The 15,646-nt window shown below is 34.7% G+C and overlaps 1 protein-coding gene across 1 annotated transcript in view; it reads left to right on the forward strand.

Moving 5' to 3' along the window:
* LOC140148904 (uncharacterized) overlaps positions 1-15,646 on the forward strand; it is a 67,640-nt gene that overhangs the window by 31,972 nt on the left and 20,022 nt on the right.

Below are 15,646 nucleotides of genomic sequence, written 5' to 3' on the forward strand. Positions count from 1 at the left end.
AATACTTTGTTGTAGGTATTCTAAAAATTGCGTCACCTCATAAAATGAAGTGGAAGAAGTGGGAAATCAATTATTTTAAAAGAATAAGACCATGTGCAAGGTGAATTAATCGTGATCATTCATGTTACAACATATTCGAATGATATTCTCTATACCGTCGACACGTATATCACATAAGTATTGTTGGGGGATCCACCGATGCCTTCAGATAACATAATTTTAATCAGTGAGTGGTAAAATTGCCGATGGCACGCATTTTCTCGAGATCGATCTCCAAACTTTCTCTAGGCAGTAAAAGTGCCTACCGACCGACCTTTCAGTTTAATTACTTCAGTCGATCTCAAAAAATATTGCGTATGGAAACTACTGTGGCTGTTATAAAATATCATAATGCCGAGAAGGGTTCAAGATGGTCAGATAAAAGTTTTGACTATAGGGATGAGCGTTATGACGAACGAGCGTGAAATGAGGATTTATTTCTCGCCCACAGTGCATCATTATTAAGCTTAATGAATTAGGAATGGTTCCATTTTCAACATTGCCGGCATTGGTTAGTAAGGGACTGGTCAATATTACCACTGCGGATGCGGTGAGTTTTGGGGAAAGAACGACGTTTTTCCGGAAAAGAGAGGATTCGACAAAATAAAGAAACAGAGGATCCGGAAGAATGCTGAATTTTTAAACGTAAAAATGTCGACGTATAATGGTGACCCGTAAAGTTTCGTGCGAACATGTTTAATTCTTATTTTACTTCTGATATTATTATTGATCAGTCCCTCAGTCTAGATGAAGATGTATCAAAACAGTAGCAAGATTGTTATTAAAACGTATACTTCGCAAGTCAGTTATACTTTTTTCCCAAATTTTGAATACCTTATGCTGATAAAATCATGAAGGTTACTGGTTGTGAATTAATGCATGTGCACTACTTGTATACCCAACTGCCATGTAGTAGATGTTTTGATTAATGAATATGCATCACCACCGACTGTTGGTAATACTTTTTTATGACTTCTTTGCCTTTGCATTCTGACATCATTATGAAACCAAAACCATTATTTTATGATGAACAAGACTTGTGGATGTATTTAGTAACGTTAACTCCCGATTCAACGGTTCGGTTGTTTTAAGACGTGCCTCGAACAACATACTAACTTCCTTTTAGTTTTTGCATTATATTTGAGAGCCTAAAACAAAGAACCAGAAGAGGCACCTATACCGTATATCATGTATATATTGACATATTTTACAATCTCAAAAGGCCAAGTCAAAAATGTGATCACAATTAGCTCCGTGACATTTAACAATACAAAATCACACCGTAAGTAATACTTTTTTGTAGGTATTGTAGGAAATTGCATCACCAAGTGCCAACTATATACTTTCAGGAAGAAGAACATGCCTCAAGGTAGGAAAGAGGATCAAAACAGCATGTTGTGAAAGGGAAGCATTGCAAAAATATTGTCAACCATTTTGCTAGTACATTGACCGATGAGTTGGGTTATGTCCGTGTAGATTTATGCCAAAATCTATAGCAAAAATAACAGTTTGGTTTGAATAAAGATTGGCTTCAGCTTTATTCAATACCTAATCAAGATCGGTTTGTGAGTTGTCGGCGAATGAAAAGTACAACTATGGAACAAATATGTTTTCATAAAGCTCTTATCAAAATAAGGCAAAGAAATAAGAACATGTACGACGTCAAACTTTCAGCGAATTATTTAATCTAAATTAAAGGGATTTTTTTCTATCGAGCCAAAGCTGAGACGTTTAATTTTCATTATTGGAAACGTAAAAGTTTCATAACTGAAAACTTACTTTAGAATCGTTTTTCTAAAGCAATAAATTCGTTACTCAAACAAAGGAAAATATTAAAGCCTTTAGTATTATTGTTATTATTTGGTTATTGTGTAAGCCGAAGTTTCCGTGCAATCGACGGAACCTTTATAATATAAACATGATTTAGACTTTCGTATAGAATGTATATTAGACCGTGCATTCTTAATTAATATGTAGCTGTAAAGACAATCTTATTAAGGAAATTTGGTATAAATTACATGACATCATGACATTAAACAGTGAATGAATATTTATCATTTCTTACATTGTTAAAAGATTTGGTATACGTACAAGAAACCAGGTGTATGCATAAATAACATCATTATTGTGTTGTAATCAACTATATAAACATGTCACATAACTTCCCTTTATAAACGTATTTGTTTTGATGAATCTAATTAAAACCAAATACTTCTTTCCAAATATTGTAAATAACGTAAGAATATTTTTTCCAATATTTATCGACCAGAATTGATGTGAAATGTAACGACTTTCTAAAGCAGTTTTCTTAAAAATGACCTTATAATCAAGACTTCATTATTTCATTCAAATGGGAAAATACGCTTTTGTTGTTCGAATATAAAAATATACAAATGTCTAATTAAAATGTTTTGATTTTGACACTTTTTCAATACTTCGATCATTCAACATTAAATGATTGAAATCTAAAACCAAATTTACACCCCATTGACTGACATATTTTGCAATTCCAAAAGGTCACGTCAAAATTGAGATCAAAATTAGCTCTGTGACATATTACAATACAAAATCACACCGTAAGGCTTGCGTAAGCTTAAAACAGAGAGCAAAAAGAGCCACATATATTGACATATTTTGCAATCTCAAAATCTGATCACAATTAGCTCCGTGATATTTAACAATACAAAATCACACCGTAAGCAATACCTTTTTTGTAGGTATTGTAGGAAATTGCATCACCGAGTGCCAACTATATACTTTCAGGAAGAAGAACATGCCTCAAGGTAGGAAAGAGGATCAAAACAGCATGTTGTGAAAGGGAAGCATTGCAAAAACATTGTCAAGCATTTTGCCAGTATATTGACCGTCGAGTTGGGTTATGTACGCGTGGGATTTATGCCAAAATCTATTGCAAAAATAACAGTTTGGTTTGAATAAAGATTCGCTTTAGCTTTATTCAATACCTAATCAGGATTGGGTTGTGAGTTATCAGCGAATGGAGAGTACAAGTTTTGAAAAAATATGTTTTCATAGAGCTCTTATTTTTCTTAACTGAAAACTTATTTTAGAATCGTTTTTCTAAAGCAATACATTCGTTAGTTAACCAAAGAAAAATTAAAGTCTTTATTATTATTGTTATTATTTGGTTATTGTGTAAGCTGAATTCATGAAGAATCCAAAGTGCAATCAAGGGAAGCGTTATAATATAAACGAGTTCTTCTTTCGTAGCATGTATGTAATAGAGTGTGCATCCTTAATTAATATGGAGCTGCAAAGACAATCTTACTGAGGACATTTGTATGCAGCCTTCAAGTTTTGAAGAATTTTGCATTCTATATGACTTTGGTTTATGAAATTAAGAAGTGAATGACTTTGTATAATTTCTTACGTTGTTAAAAGATTTGGTTACGTACAAGAAGCTATGTGTATGCATAAATAACATCATTTTTGTGTTGTAATTAGTTATATAATCATGTCACATAACTTCACATTACAAACATAATTTGTTTTGATGAATCTTATAAAAAACCAAATACTTCTTTCCAAATATTGTAAATAATGTAAGAATATTTTTCTCAATATTTATCGACCAGAATTGATGTGAAATGTAACGACTTTCTAAAGCAGTTTTCTTAAAAATAACTTCATTATTTCATTCAAATGGAAAATTTCGCTTTTTTTGTTGTTCGAATTAAAAATAGACAAGTGTCTAATTAAAATGTTTTGATTTTGACACTTTTTCAATACTTCGATCATTCAATATTTGACTTAAATGATTGAAATCTAAAACCAAAACTACACCGCATTGACTGACATATTTTGCAATTTTAAAAGGTCACGTCAAAATTGAGATCAAAATTAGTTCCGTGACATATTACAATACAAAATCACACCGTAAGGCTTGCGTAAGCTTAAAACAGAGAGGGAAAAGAGCCACCTATATATATTGACATATTTTGCAATCTCAAAATCTGATCACAATTAGCTCCGTGACATTTAAAAATACAAAATCACACCGTAAGCAATACCTTTTTTGTAGGTATTGTAGGAAATTGCATCACCGAGTGCCAACTATATACTTTCAGGAAGAAGAACATGCCTCAAGGTAGGAAAGAGGATCAAAACAGCATGTTGTGAAAGGGAAGCATTGCAAAAACATTGTCAAGCATTTTGCCAGTATATTGACCGCCGAGTTGGGTTATGTCCGCGTGGGATTTATGCCAAAATCTATTGCAAAAATAACGGTTTGATTTGAATAAAGATTGGCTTTAGCTTTATTCAATACCTAATCAGGATCGGGTTGTGAGTTATCAGCGAATGGAGAGTACAAGTTTTGAAAAAATATGTTTTCATAGAGCTCTTATTTTTCTTAACTGAAAACGTACTTTAGAATCGTTTTTCTAAAGCAATAAATTCGTTAGTCAACCAAAGAAAAATTAAAGTGTTTATTATTATTGTTGTTATTATTTGGTTATTGTGTAAGCTGAATTCAGGAAGAATCCAAAGTGCAATCAAGGGAAGCGTTATAATATAAACGAGTTCTTTCGTAGCATGTATGTAATAGAGTGTGCATTCTTAATTAATATGGAGCTGCAAAGACAATCTTACTGAGGACATTTGTATGCAGCCTTCAAGTTTTGAAGAATTTTGCATTCTATATGACTTTGGTTTATGAAATTAAGAAGTGAATGACTTTGTACAATTTCTTACGTTGTTGGTTACGTACAAGAAGCTATGTGTATGCATAAATAACATCATTTTTTTGTTGTAATCAGTTATATAATCATGTCACATAACTTCACATTATAAACATACTTTGTTTTGATGAATGTAATAAAAAAACCAAATACTTCTTTCCAAATATTGCAAATAATGTAAGAATATTTTTCTCAATATTTATCGACCAGAATTGATGTGAAATGTAACGACTTTCTAAAGCAGTTTTCTTAAAAATGACCTTATAATCAAGACTTCATTATTTCATTCAAATGGGAAATTTCGCTTTTGTTGTTCGAATTAAAAATAGACAAGTGTCTAATTAAAATGTTTTGATTTTGACACTTTTTCAATACTTCGATCATTCAATATTTGACTTAAATGATTGAAATCTAAAACCAAAACTACACCGCATTGATTGACATATTTTGCAATTTTAAAAGGTCACGTCAAAATTGAGATCAAAATTAGCTCCGTGACATATTACAATACAAAATCACACCGTAAGGCTTGCGTAAGCAACACTTTTTTGTAGGTATGCCAGAAATTTCGTCACCTCATGAAATGATGTGGAATAAAAGGGAAATCAATTTTAAAAGAACAAGATCATGTGATCATTCATGTCACAACATATTCGAATGATATTCTCTATACCGTCGACACGTATATCACATAAGTATTGTTGGGGGATCCACCGATGCCTTCAGATAACATAATTTTAATCAGTGAGTGGTAAAATTGCCGATGGCACGCATTTTCTCGAGATTGATCTTCAAACTTTCTCTTGGAAGTAAAAGTGCCGACCTTTCAGTTTAATTACTTCAGTCGATCTAAAAGAATATTGCGTATAGAAACTATCATGGCTGTTATAAAATATCGTAATGCCGAGAAGGGTTCAAGATGGTCAGATAAAAGTTTTTACTATAGGGATGAGCGTTATGACGAACGAGCGTGAAATGAGGATTTATTTTCTCGCCCATCTCGTTCATCTTTACTTAATGTATTAGAAATGGTTCCATTTTCAACATTACCGACATAGTAAGGGACTGGTCAATATTATCACATGTGGATGCGGTTAACAAGGGAGAGAGAACTAAGTTTTTCAGAAAAAGAGGGGATCCGACGAAATAACTAAACAGAGGATCCGGTAGAACACTAAATTTTAAAACGTAAACATGTTTGCGTGAACGTAAATGGATGGGGACCCGTAAAGTTTCGTGCAAAAATGTTCACTTCTTATTTTACTTCTGATATTAATATTGATCAGTCCCTCATTCTAGATGAAGATGTATCAAAACAGTAGCAAGATTTTTATCAAACATATACTTAGCAAGTCAATTAAAAAGTATAATTGTGAAAAAAAATGCTGATAAAATCATGCAGGTTACTTGTTGTGAATTAATGCATGTGCACAACTTCCATACTCGGCTTCCATGTAGTTGATGTTTTGATGAAAGAATATGCATCAGCACCGACTGTCAGTAATACTTTTTATGACTTGCCATGATTTCTTTGCATTCTGACATCATCATGGAACCAAAACCGTTATTTTATGATGAACAAAACTAGTGTATGTATTTTAGTAACTCTAACTCCCGAAAAATATACTAGCTTCCTTTCTAGATTTTAACTTCTAGTAAAATACAGATCGTTCTATCTAATAAACCTTGCAAAATGCTTAAATGAATAATTGATAGCTTAAAACAGAGAGCGAGAAGAGTCACCTATATATATATATTGATATTTTGTAATCTCAAAAGGCCACGTCAATGTGATCACAATTAGCTCCGTGACATTTAACAATACAAAATCACACCGTAAGCAATACTTTTTTGTAGGTATTGTAGGAAATTGCGCCACCTTTTTTATTCGAGAGTCAACTATATACTGTCAGCAAGAAGAACATGCCTTAAGGTAGTCAAGAGGATCAAAGCAGCATGTGGGGAAAGGGAAGCATTGCAAAAACATTGTCAAGCATTTTGCCAGTACATTGACCGATGAGTTGGGTTATGTCCGCCTAGGATTTATTCCAAAATCTATTGCAAAAATAACGGTTTGATCAGGTTTGATTTAAATAAAGATTGGCTTCAGCTTTATTCAATACCTAATCAAGATCGGGCTGTGAGTTGTCAGCGAATGGAGAGTACAAGTTTTGAAAAAGATGTTTTCATAGAGCTCTTATCAAAATAAGGCAAGGAAACAAGAACATGTACGACGTCAAACTTTCAGCGAGTTATTAATCCACATTTAAGGATTTTGTTAGCAAAGCAAAGGCAAAGCTGACAAATTTTATTTTTGGCCCCCAAATGTGGGGCTTATGTTATCATCCAAATGGTTGTTTGTTTGTTTACCTGTCTCAAATACAATCACCGATCAACTTCAAACTTGGTATGGTGATGGGATATGGTAGCCTGATGTGCTGTATAGTTTTGTGTTGTGTTATTTGCATATTTATGAATATTGATTAGCTTATTTGCATATATATCTTGCCTACCTTTTCATTAATCCACTCTGCAGCTGAAACGCAATAACCAATCAGCTTCAAGCTTGATATTGTGATAGTATATGGTGACCCGATGAGCTGCATAGTTATTTGCATATGCATATTATTGAGCTTATTTGCATATTATTTGTACCAACCTTTGTTATTTACACACCTTTGTGGGGCCACCTTAATTACGAACCACGTTATTCCAGTTATAATTGGTAACTTACAAGTTAACTTTCGTTAGAATCGTGTTTAGCAATAAATGCGTTTGTCAACCAAAGGAAAAAAATAAAAGGCTTTATTATCAATGTTATTATTTGGTTATTGTGCAAGCTAAATTCAAAGTGCAATCGAGAGAAGCTTTATAATATAGACGGGTTTTAGACTTTCGTAGCATGTATGTAATATAGTGGGCATTCTTAATTAATATCGAGCTGAAAGGACACTCTTACTAAGGAAATTTGTATGCAGCCTTCAAGTTTTGAATAATGTTGCATTCTATATGACTTCAATTGTTACATACCGTAAAACCCCGTCTACAAGGATATACCTAAGAAACGCCCTCAATAAAATTGGTTGCTAGTTGTATTTGGAGTTTGAGCAAATATATACTGGCACTGGGTGGCTATGCATTCCATCTAAGTATGTTGTAACACCAATCAATTGTATTGACATACTAACGACTGTTTCGTATATCAGGATCGTATAGCTCAATTGATAGAGCGTCAGACTTTGGAACTGAAGACATGCTGAAGAGAGCATGGTCCGGGCACCGGTTCCGTTTTTTCATTCTCGTTTAATTTTAACTTTTGACATGTTCTTTTTATCTTTCTTCAAATCTACCTTTCTACTTTTAATTTTAGGTGCGTTTTTTTTTTTTTTAGTTTTTTTAGTTTTTTTATAGTTTTTTTAGTAATTTTGTGGTTTTATAGAAACTAGTAAAAGCATTTATTCTAAATAATAGCGAAACCCACGGTTAGACAGATGTGTTGTAACTACTTGTCTGTCCTCGTCTTTGCAATAAAAACCTATGTTGCACCTTTGTGCCATCCCAATTCTTGAGGTAGGGTGCGTTTTTGGCTTAAGCACGATTTTGTTTCTACCTGAAATGAAATCAAAATAAATATTGTTCTGTTGCCACAATTGCAGTTTTTTCAATAAAAAAAAAATAGATGAGGAATAATAATTATTCCATATTTGAATCTATTGTCCCATCAAGAATAGAGTGTCTTCAAAAACTTCAATCAATTCATCTGACAAAGGAAACTATTCTGGTCATTCAATTTTGTTTCGCTTGCACCTGTTATATCACAGGCGTTGGTAGAGAAGGCACACTTCTCTTGTCTTCACCGAAGTAGTGATGTAAACACTAACATAATTAATTACCATAGCTAGCAATGGACATGCACTATTTTTTGTTCCACTTGAACCCATACTATAGGCTATTCGCTGTCGATGTGACGTAATTAATCGGATTAACTACCATAGCAATTGATGAATACAATTTCGAATATATAGCCCTGCACTTCATCGTTCACGTGGCACCTATGCATTAAACCATAGTTGTCAAAGAAATGCTAATCACTCGCCATGTAAGATTAGTATTTATGAAAAGAGTGGTATTCAATCTATGTTTGGTGACAAACGCGGGTGATTAGGGACCGTTCATAAATACTTTGGTGGGGGGGACTGGGCAAAGTGTGGGGGGGACACAAAAAGTTTTGAGTTGCACAAAGGGGGGGACCAAAAAGTTTTTGTTACTAAAAGGAGGGGGGACACGCGCGCATATGTACCAATACACCCCTTTTTTTTACCCCGCTTATGGCCAAAAATAGTGTAAAATACATTTTTGGGCGTGCTACGCGCGCTGGGTATATGTATGTATGTATACCGGGTCAAAATGATGCAACCAGCCATTTTTTTTGTCTTTGCCCCGAAATTTATATTTTGCCCCCCTGACCAAGAAAGCTGGCTATATACGCCCCTGATAAACAAGTCTTAAGTATTAAGATGTGTCAAGATGTTGCTCTCAATTAGCAGTGGCATAGCGTCGGGGAGCAGGTGGGGGCATGTGCCCTGGGCGCCACTCTCAGGGGGCGCCGAATTGACCAATTCAGCATTGATTCTGCACCCCTCTAAGCAATGAAAGTTAAAAGTCAGGACAGTCATTTGAATTCTTTCAAGAATCAGGAGCGACACCTATCCTTAGCCACAAGCCCTAGCTACGCCACTGTCAATTTCCCTTTTTTGTGTTACTTTTATTTATTTAATTATTGGTTATATTAAAGAGAATGAAACATATATGTATTTTCAAAAAATTAGAATGCATAAATTGAAATTAAACTTCATACAAGTCACAGCATGTGAAAAACACCTTCAACTTTCATGTTTTTAGGAAACAGGCCTATTATGAATAAATATGAACAAACATGTAATTTTTGACTGAGTTTGCACAAACGGAGTAGCCCCTCCCCAGACTGTTTTTTAACCTCTTGGAAAGGGGGGGGTCAAAAAAGTTTTGTATGTCTAAAGAGGGGGGTCAAAAAGTTTTAGGTTCTCTGGAAGGGGGGTCAAAAAAGTTTGACTCCAAAAATTTCCAAGTGCCCAGCCCCCCCACCAAAGTATTTATGAACGGTCCCTTAGTGCAATCTGCTTGATGGTAGTTATTGCGATTATTACGTCACTTCGACAGCGAATTGTAGTATAGACGAATCCAACAAGCCAAGTGATGGTCAGAATTTATTCGGCCATTATACGCTGGTGAAGTTGCGTAATTAATCGGATTAATTACCATAGCAATAGGTGAAAACAATTTTGAACATATCGCGCTGCGCTACAAGCAGGTTACACTCATCACCTGTACTGTGTATGTCTGCAATCATAGATTGAATACAATACTGGTCTTTTCAAAGATCTTACAGGTGCAGCATGATATGGTTCAATGAAGAGGTACCGCCTGAACGTATCAGTGTATAACGCGGTATATTCAAAAATTGTTTTCACCTATTGCTATGGTAGTTAATCCGATTATTACGTAACTTCGCCAGCGTATTGGAATAAAACAGGAGGATGTGAGTTCATAAGGGCAATGTCGGGGATAGGTCACAATCGATGTGGAGAGATGAGAGGTCCGACCAACAGCCATAGCGATTCAACTAATTCCAGCGGACGGTCTGTGGCTAGTAAGGAATCGTCTTTGACCACATGCGCAGATCTGTCTCGTCAGGAAGATATTTAATATCCCGAATTTATAATAGGCCTATGCCTACCAGTTCCATCGTATAACCGATCTGCTAGAGAATATTTGTTACCATGTTTAATAAATTCGTATTTATCGTATAATAAAATGTAGCCAAATGTATATTATGTGTCACACGGTTTTCTGCTGAACCACTAGCAGGCTATATGTTACCACATCTATGACAATGACAAAGGTGAATTTTGATGATTTTTACGATCGTCCGGATGAGCAAATCACTGAATGGGTCTTTAGTTCCTCCTCTCCTTATCCTGCCAATATTATATGAATCAAAGAAAAATAAAGAAAAAATAAAATTAAACAAGAAAAAAAAAGACAAAGAAAAGAAACAATAAAAGAAAAACAATAGAATAAATTAAACTAAATATGAAAAAAAAATGATCACGAAAGGAGTCTTTAGAAAATGCAAGAAAATATAAATGAAAAGTTTGAACAATATTTTATTAATAAAAGTTTGTGTGACCGTGATGAGGCTCGAACTCACCATCTTCCGATCTAAAGAACCAAAGTCTTATGCCTTGCCAAGTGAGCTATGCTCGTGAGATGCGAAATAAAGATAAAATAATACATTGTATACCTGCTTGTGTCGGTAAATGATTTGCTCAAATTCCATAATGATATAATATTGTGGAGGGCGCTAGCGTGAAATATGCTATCATCACAGTCGCTTCTATTCCTTATAGACGGGTTTCTACGGTATGACATCATGATATTAAAAAGTGAATGAATTTTTATTACTTGTTAAAAGATTTAGTTACGTACAAGAAACTAGGTGGATGCCTTAAGGGAGGTCTAATGAGCGTGAACCTGGTTTGGATGCAGTGGGAGTGTGCCTGTAACAGACACAGCCACCAGAAAAGGACGAGCTCAGATCGCGCGCCAAATAAGTTTGCAGTCCAGAAATTTCATTTTTCTCAGCCTTGCAAAAAATAGGCAGAGGTGGGAATCGAACCCGGGACCTCGGTGTTGTAAAACCTACTGCGTTACCACTGAGCCAACTGACAATCAGCTATGAGAAGTTTGATAGTAATCCTTGATATTGCTGAATAGAATAAATCAATACTGATAGGTCTATTTATCTAATGTACGATGTTATTCAAATTGGCCTATAAACTAGGAATATAATGTGAAATGACTATCAATCGATCAATCAATCAAGTTATCAACAATCAATAATAAACCGACGTAGGCCTATCATGGAATATTACTAACTAGGCCTACTAACTAATATACCAAATAAATAAAATAAATAAATAAGTCAGTAAATAAATAAATAGGCATAGGCCTAAATAAATAAATAAATACATAATGCAGAATGCAGTTAGTATTTTAGTTGCAAAATTCCAAACATTCTATTCACACATTCTATTATAATTTTCTGCTATACACGCAAAGGACCTGTGCCTTTAATATGTCCGCGCCTAATCAATAATGAGTCTTTCACCATGCTCACACACCATGTTAAACTATTGTATCCCTGCAAGTATTATACTGACCAAGTCCTAACACCTCAATGAAATGGATGCTATAACGTACCCAATCAAGCGAACATATCAAGGTCATATCAGGGCGTTATACAAAGAATGGTCAAAGGTCAACGTTTCCAAAGAAGTATAGTAATAGATGTAGACACAAGCTTTCGTGCGGGAAACATAAACACATAGTCGTCAGTCGTGTGGTTTTTATGAGATTTGATACGGCGCTGAAGTCTATTGGCTGTCCCAAAATCAGTACCAGACCCGGTTTCCAGACGGCAATGTGTGTGTTGTTACAAGGAATGCAAACTCATTTTATCAATGAGTGAACCACATAGAGGAATACGACATCTATCGTGAGCCAATCTGCATTCTGTTGCCTGCAAAAGCCGACGATCAGGTAAAAATTCTAAAAGCAGCGTGACTAGATATTTGCGTTAATTTCATGATACGTGTAAAACGCATTGAAAACGCCAAATTGCAGTCATAAAATATATAATATTAGTAAATCACCCACTCGAATGTTAACGTAGGTATGTGAAAAAGAACTGCAATAACACTAACAAACGATGAGCCCAAAGAGTGGTCTTTGGCATGTCGCTTTTTTGAAATATGACCAAAAATATCAAATTTTGGAAAAACGCCCCAAAATTTAAAACAAACACGAACCTTCCAAAATAAATATATATTAGCACTCGGCGGCCCAGTCACTACCTGCCGCTGTGATTTGGGGTAACTCATTGCTTCCCCTCTCCAGATACCGGAACTTCAAGGTCGCTCATACCCCAGCCCTTAATAGCATTATTATGTATACAAACATATTTGTTTGATAAATCTAATTAAAAAAAAACAATTCTTTTCAAATATTGCAAATGGTATAACAATAATGTTTTTCAATATTTATCGACCAGAGCAGAGTTAACGTGAAATGCAGCGACTTTCCAAAGCAGTTGTCTTAAAACAAAACCTTATATTCAAGGCTTCATTATTTCATTCAAGTGGAAAATAACTTTGTTGTTCGAATTTAAAAATAGACAAGTGTCTAATTCAAATGTTTTAATTTGGACACTTTTTCAATATTTTGATCATTCAATTCAAATTAAATGATTGAAATTACACCGCATTGATTGACATATTTTGCAATTCCAAAAGGTCACGTCAAAATTGAGATCAAAATTAGCTCCGTGACATTACAATACAAAATCACTCAAAAGGCTTGTGTAAGCAATACTATTTTTTGTAGGTATGCTAGAAATTTGCGTCACCTCATGAAATGAAGTGGAAGAATTAGAAGGAAATCAATTTTAAAAGAACAAGACCATGTGCAAGACGTGATCATTCATGTCACGGCATATTTTAATGATATTCTCCATACCGTCGACAAGTAAATCACACATGTATTGTTGGGGACCCACCGATGCCTTCAGATAACATAATTTTAATCAGTGAGTGGTAAAATTGCCGATGGCATGCATTTTCTCGAGATTGATCTTCAAACTTTCTCTAGGAAGTAAAAGTGCCAACCGACCGACCTTTCAGTTTAACTACTTCAGTCGATCTCAAAAATATTGCGTATGGAAATTATCGTGGCTTTTATAAAATATCGTAATGTGGAGAAGGGTTTAAGATGGTCAGATAAAAATTGTGACTATAGGGGTGAGCGTTTTGACGTACAAGCGTGAAATGAGGATTTATTTTCTCGCCCACAGTGCATCATTATTAAGCTTAATGAATTTAGTAGTATGTTTCCATTTTCAACAGTACCGACATTGCTTAATAAGGGACTGGTCAATAATACCACAGCAGATGCGGTGAGTTATGGGAGAAAGATCGATGTTTTTCAGGAAAAGTGGGATCCAAAACATTAAAGAAACATGAGATTCGGAAAACGCTAAACGTGAAAATGTACCATGCGTGAACATAAATGTATGGTGACGCAAATGGTTCGTGCGAAAATGTTCTGGTGTTAATATTGATCGGTCCCATGTCCCGATAATAAAACCAATTCTTGGATGAATAACTGAGCGCTTAACACAGAGAGCGAGAGATATCAACAGAGACTACCAATGTAAACATCAGGATATGTTTTCAAAACGTGTCGAAATCGAATCTAATTCTTATCATATTTTGCTGCGAAAAATCATAAAATCAAGCTATTTTGACGAATTTGTGCAAGTAAAAATAAGAATGAGAAAGTGCGAAATGTTTTGGGGCAGCAGGAACTACCAATTTTAATACCAGGGTTATTTATGAAAACTTGTCTCGTAACCCATGATAGATTTTGATGAATATGTAACAGTTGTACAGATACGTTGTAGTAGCCGCAGTAGGGAGAAGGAATAGTCTTTTAATAGCAATCACAACATTATGTCTTATATGTTAGAAAAACAACTACCGAGCGCGAATCACATGGTTTTATTTAAAACAAACTCATATTGACCATAAAAACGAATAAAAGCACCCGGCTCTCAACACGCAATATTCAAAATTCCCGCGCCGAAATTGTCTATGATAATGACGTCATGATTATTTGTGCTCAATAGTCGTCAGCCTTCTTCGTGTTACTGGGACGTCATTGCCACAGGAAATTTTAATATCGCGTGGTATGAGACGGCTATTTTTATTTGTTTTAAGGTCAATATGAGTTTGTTTTAAATAACGCCAGGTGATTCGTGCTTGATAATTATTTCTAAACATATAAAGCATAATGTTGTGATTGCCGGAGTGAAGACAAACAAAACGTGTCTCGGAAAACAAGATTGTTTTCTTAATGTCGGTATATGCTAGTCCAACGTGTTTTCGTTGCGACAGCTACTACCAGACAAGTCGTTTCTATGGTTTTTGGTTCTCCAATTCGATTGTTGGCTCTCCATTGCGATTTGTGGATCTCCGCTACGATTTGCTGGTCTCCGATGCAACTTTTAGGTCTCCGACACGATTTTCCGCTCTAAGAATCAGCATTTTTCCGAGCCGTGTTCTCATTTCCGACAATTTCCAGAGCGAAGTAACGTTTGCTAAATGTCGAGCTATAATCTTGTCACTTACATTACAAGTTTATTTTGTAGAATCATATTCATCTAACTTTAAATGACATATAAACCTATATAGTTTCCTTTATGAAATGAATTAACTCAGTTGGAAAGGGATTTGGGACCTATATTTTAATACCATGATTGTTTTTGAGATGTGACACATGAATAGTTATCTATGATTCTTCGCAATATGCAACTAAAACACGTTTTGTAAAAGTAGGCTTATGCTCTAGCTACATATTCATCACTACTTTCAAAGCATGGACGCAATTGCGGATTTCCCCTCATATGCATAACGGTTTATATTGGTCAAGTAGATGCTGGAACCACAATTCACAACTACAATTGTTTTCAGACGTGAGACATGAATACTAGTAATATATTTCTTCTATTTTGGCAAACACAGATTATGCTGAAACAGAAGTCATGTAAATAGTCATTATTCACTGCTCTCAAAGTACTCGTGTGGATGGAATTACATTCTGAAATATAAACACAAGTTAGACATGCAGATAATTACGGATTTATTCTCTCATATTGGTTTATATATTGGTCAAGTAGATGAAAAACAAATACTCGTAAAATCAAGACACTTAGAAAGTACGGTATATTATGATTTAAGCAAATAAGCTATTTT

This window comes from Amphiura filiformis, chromosome 3 (assembly GCF_039555335.1).
Source record: "Amphiura filiformis chromosome 3, Afil_fr2py, whole genome shotgun sequence".
NCBI classification, from domain to species: domain Eukaryota; kingdom Metazoa; phylum Echinodermata; class Ophiuroidea; order Amphilepidida; family Amphiuridae; genus Amphiura; species Amphiura filiformis.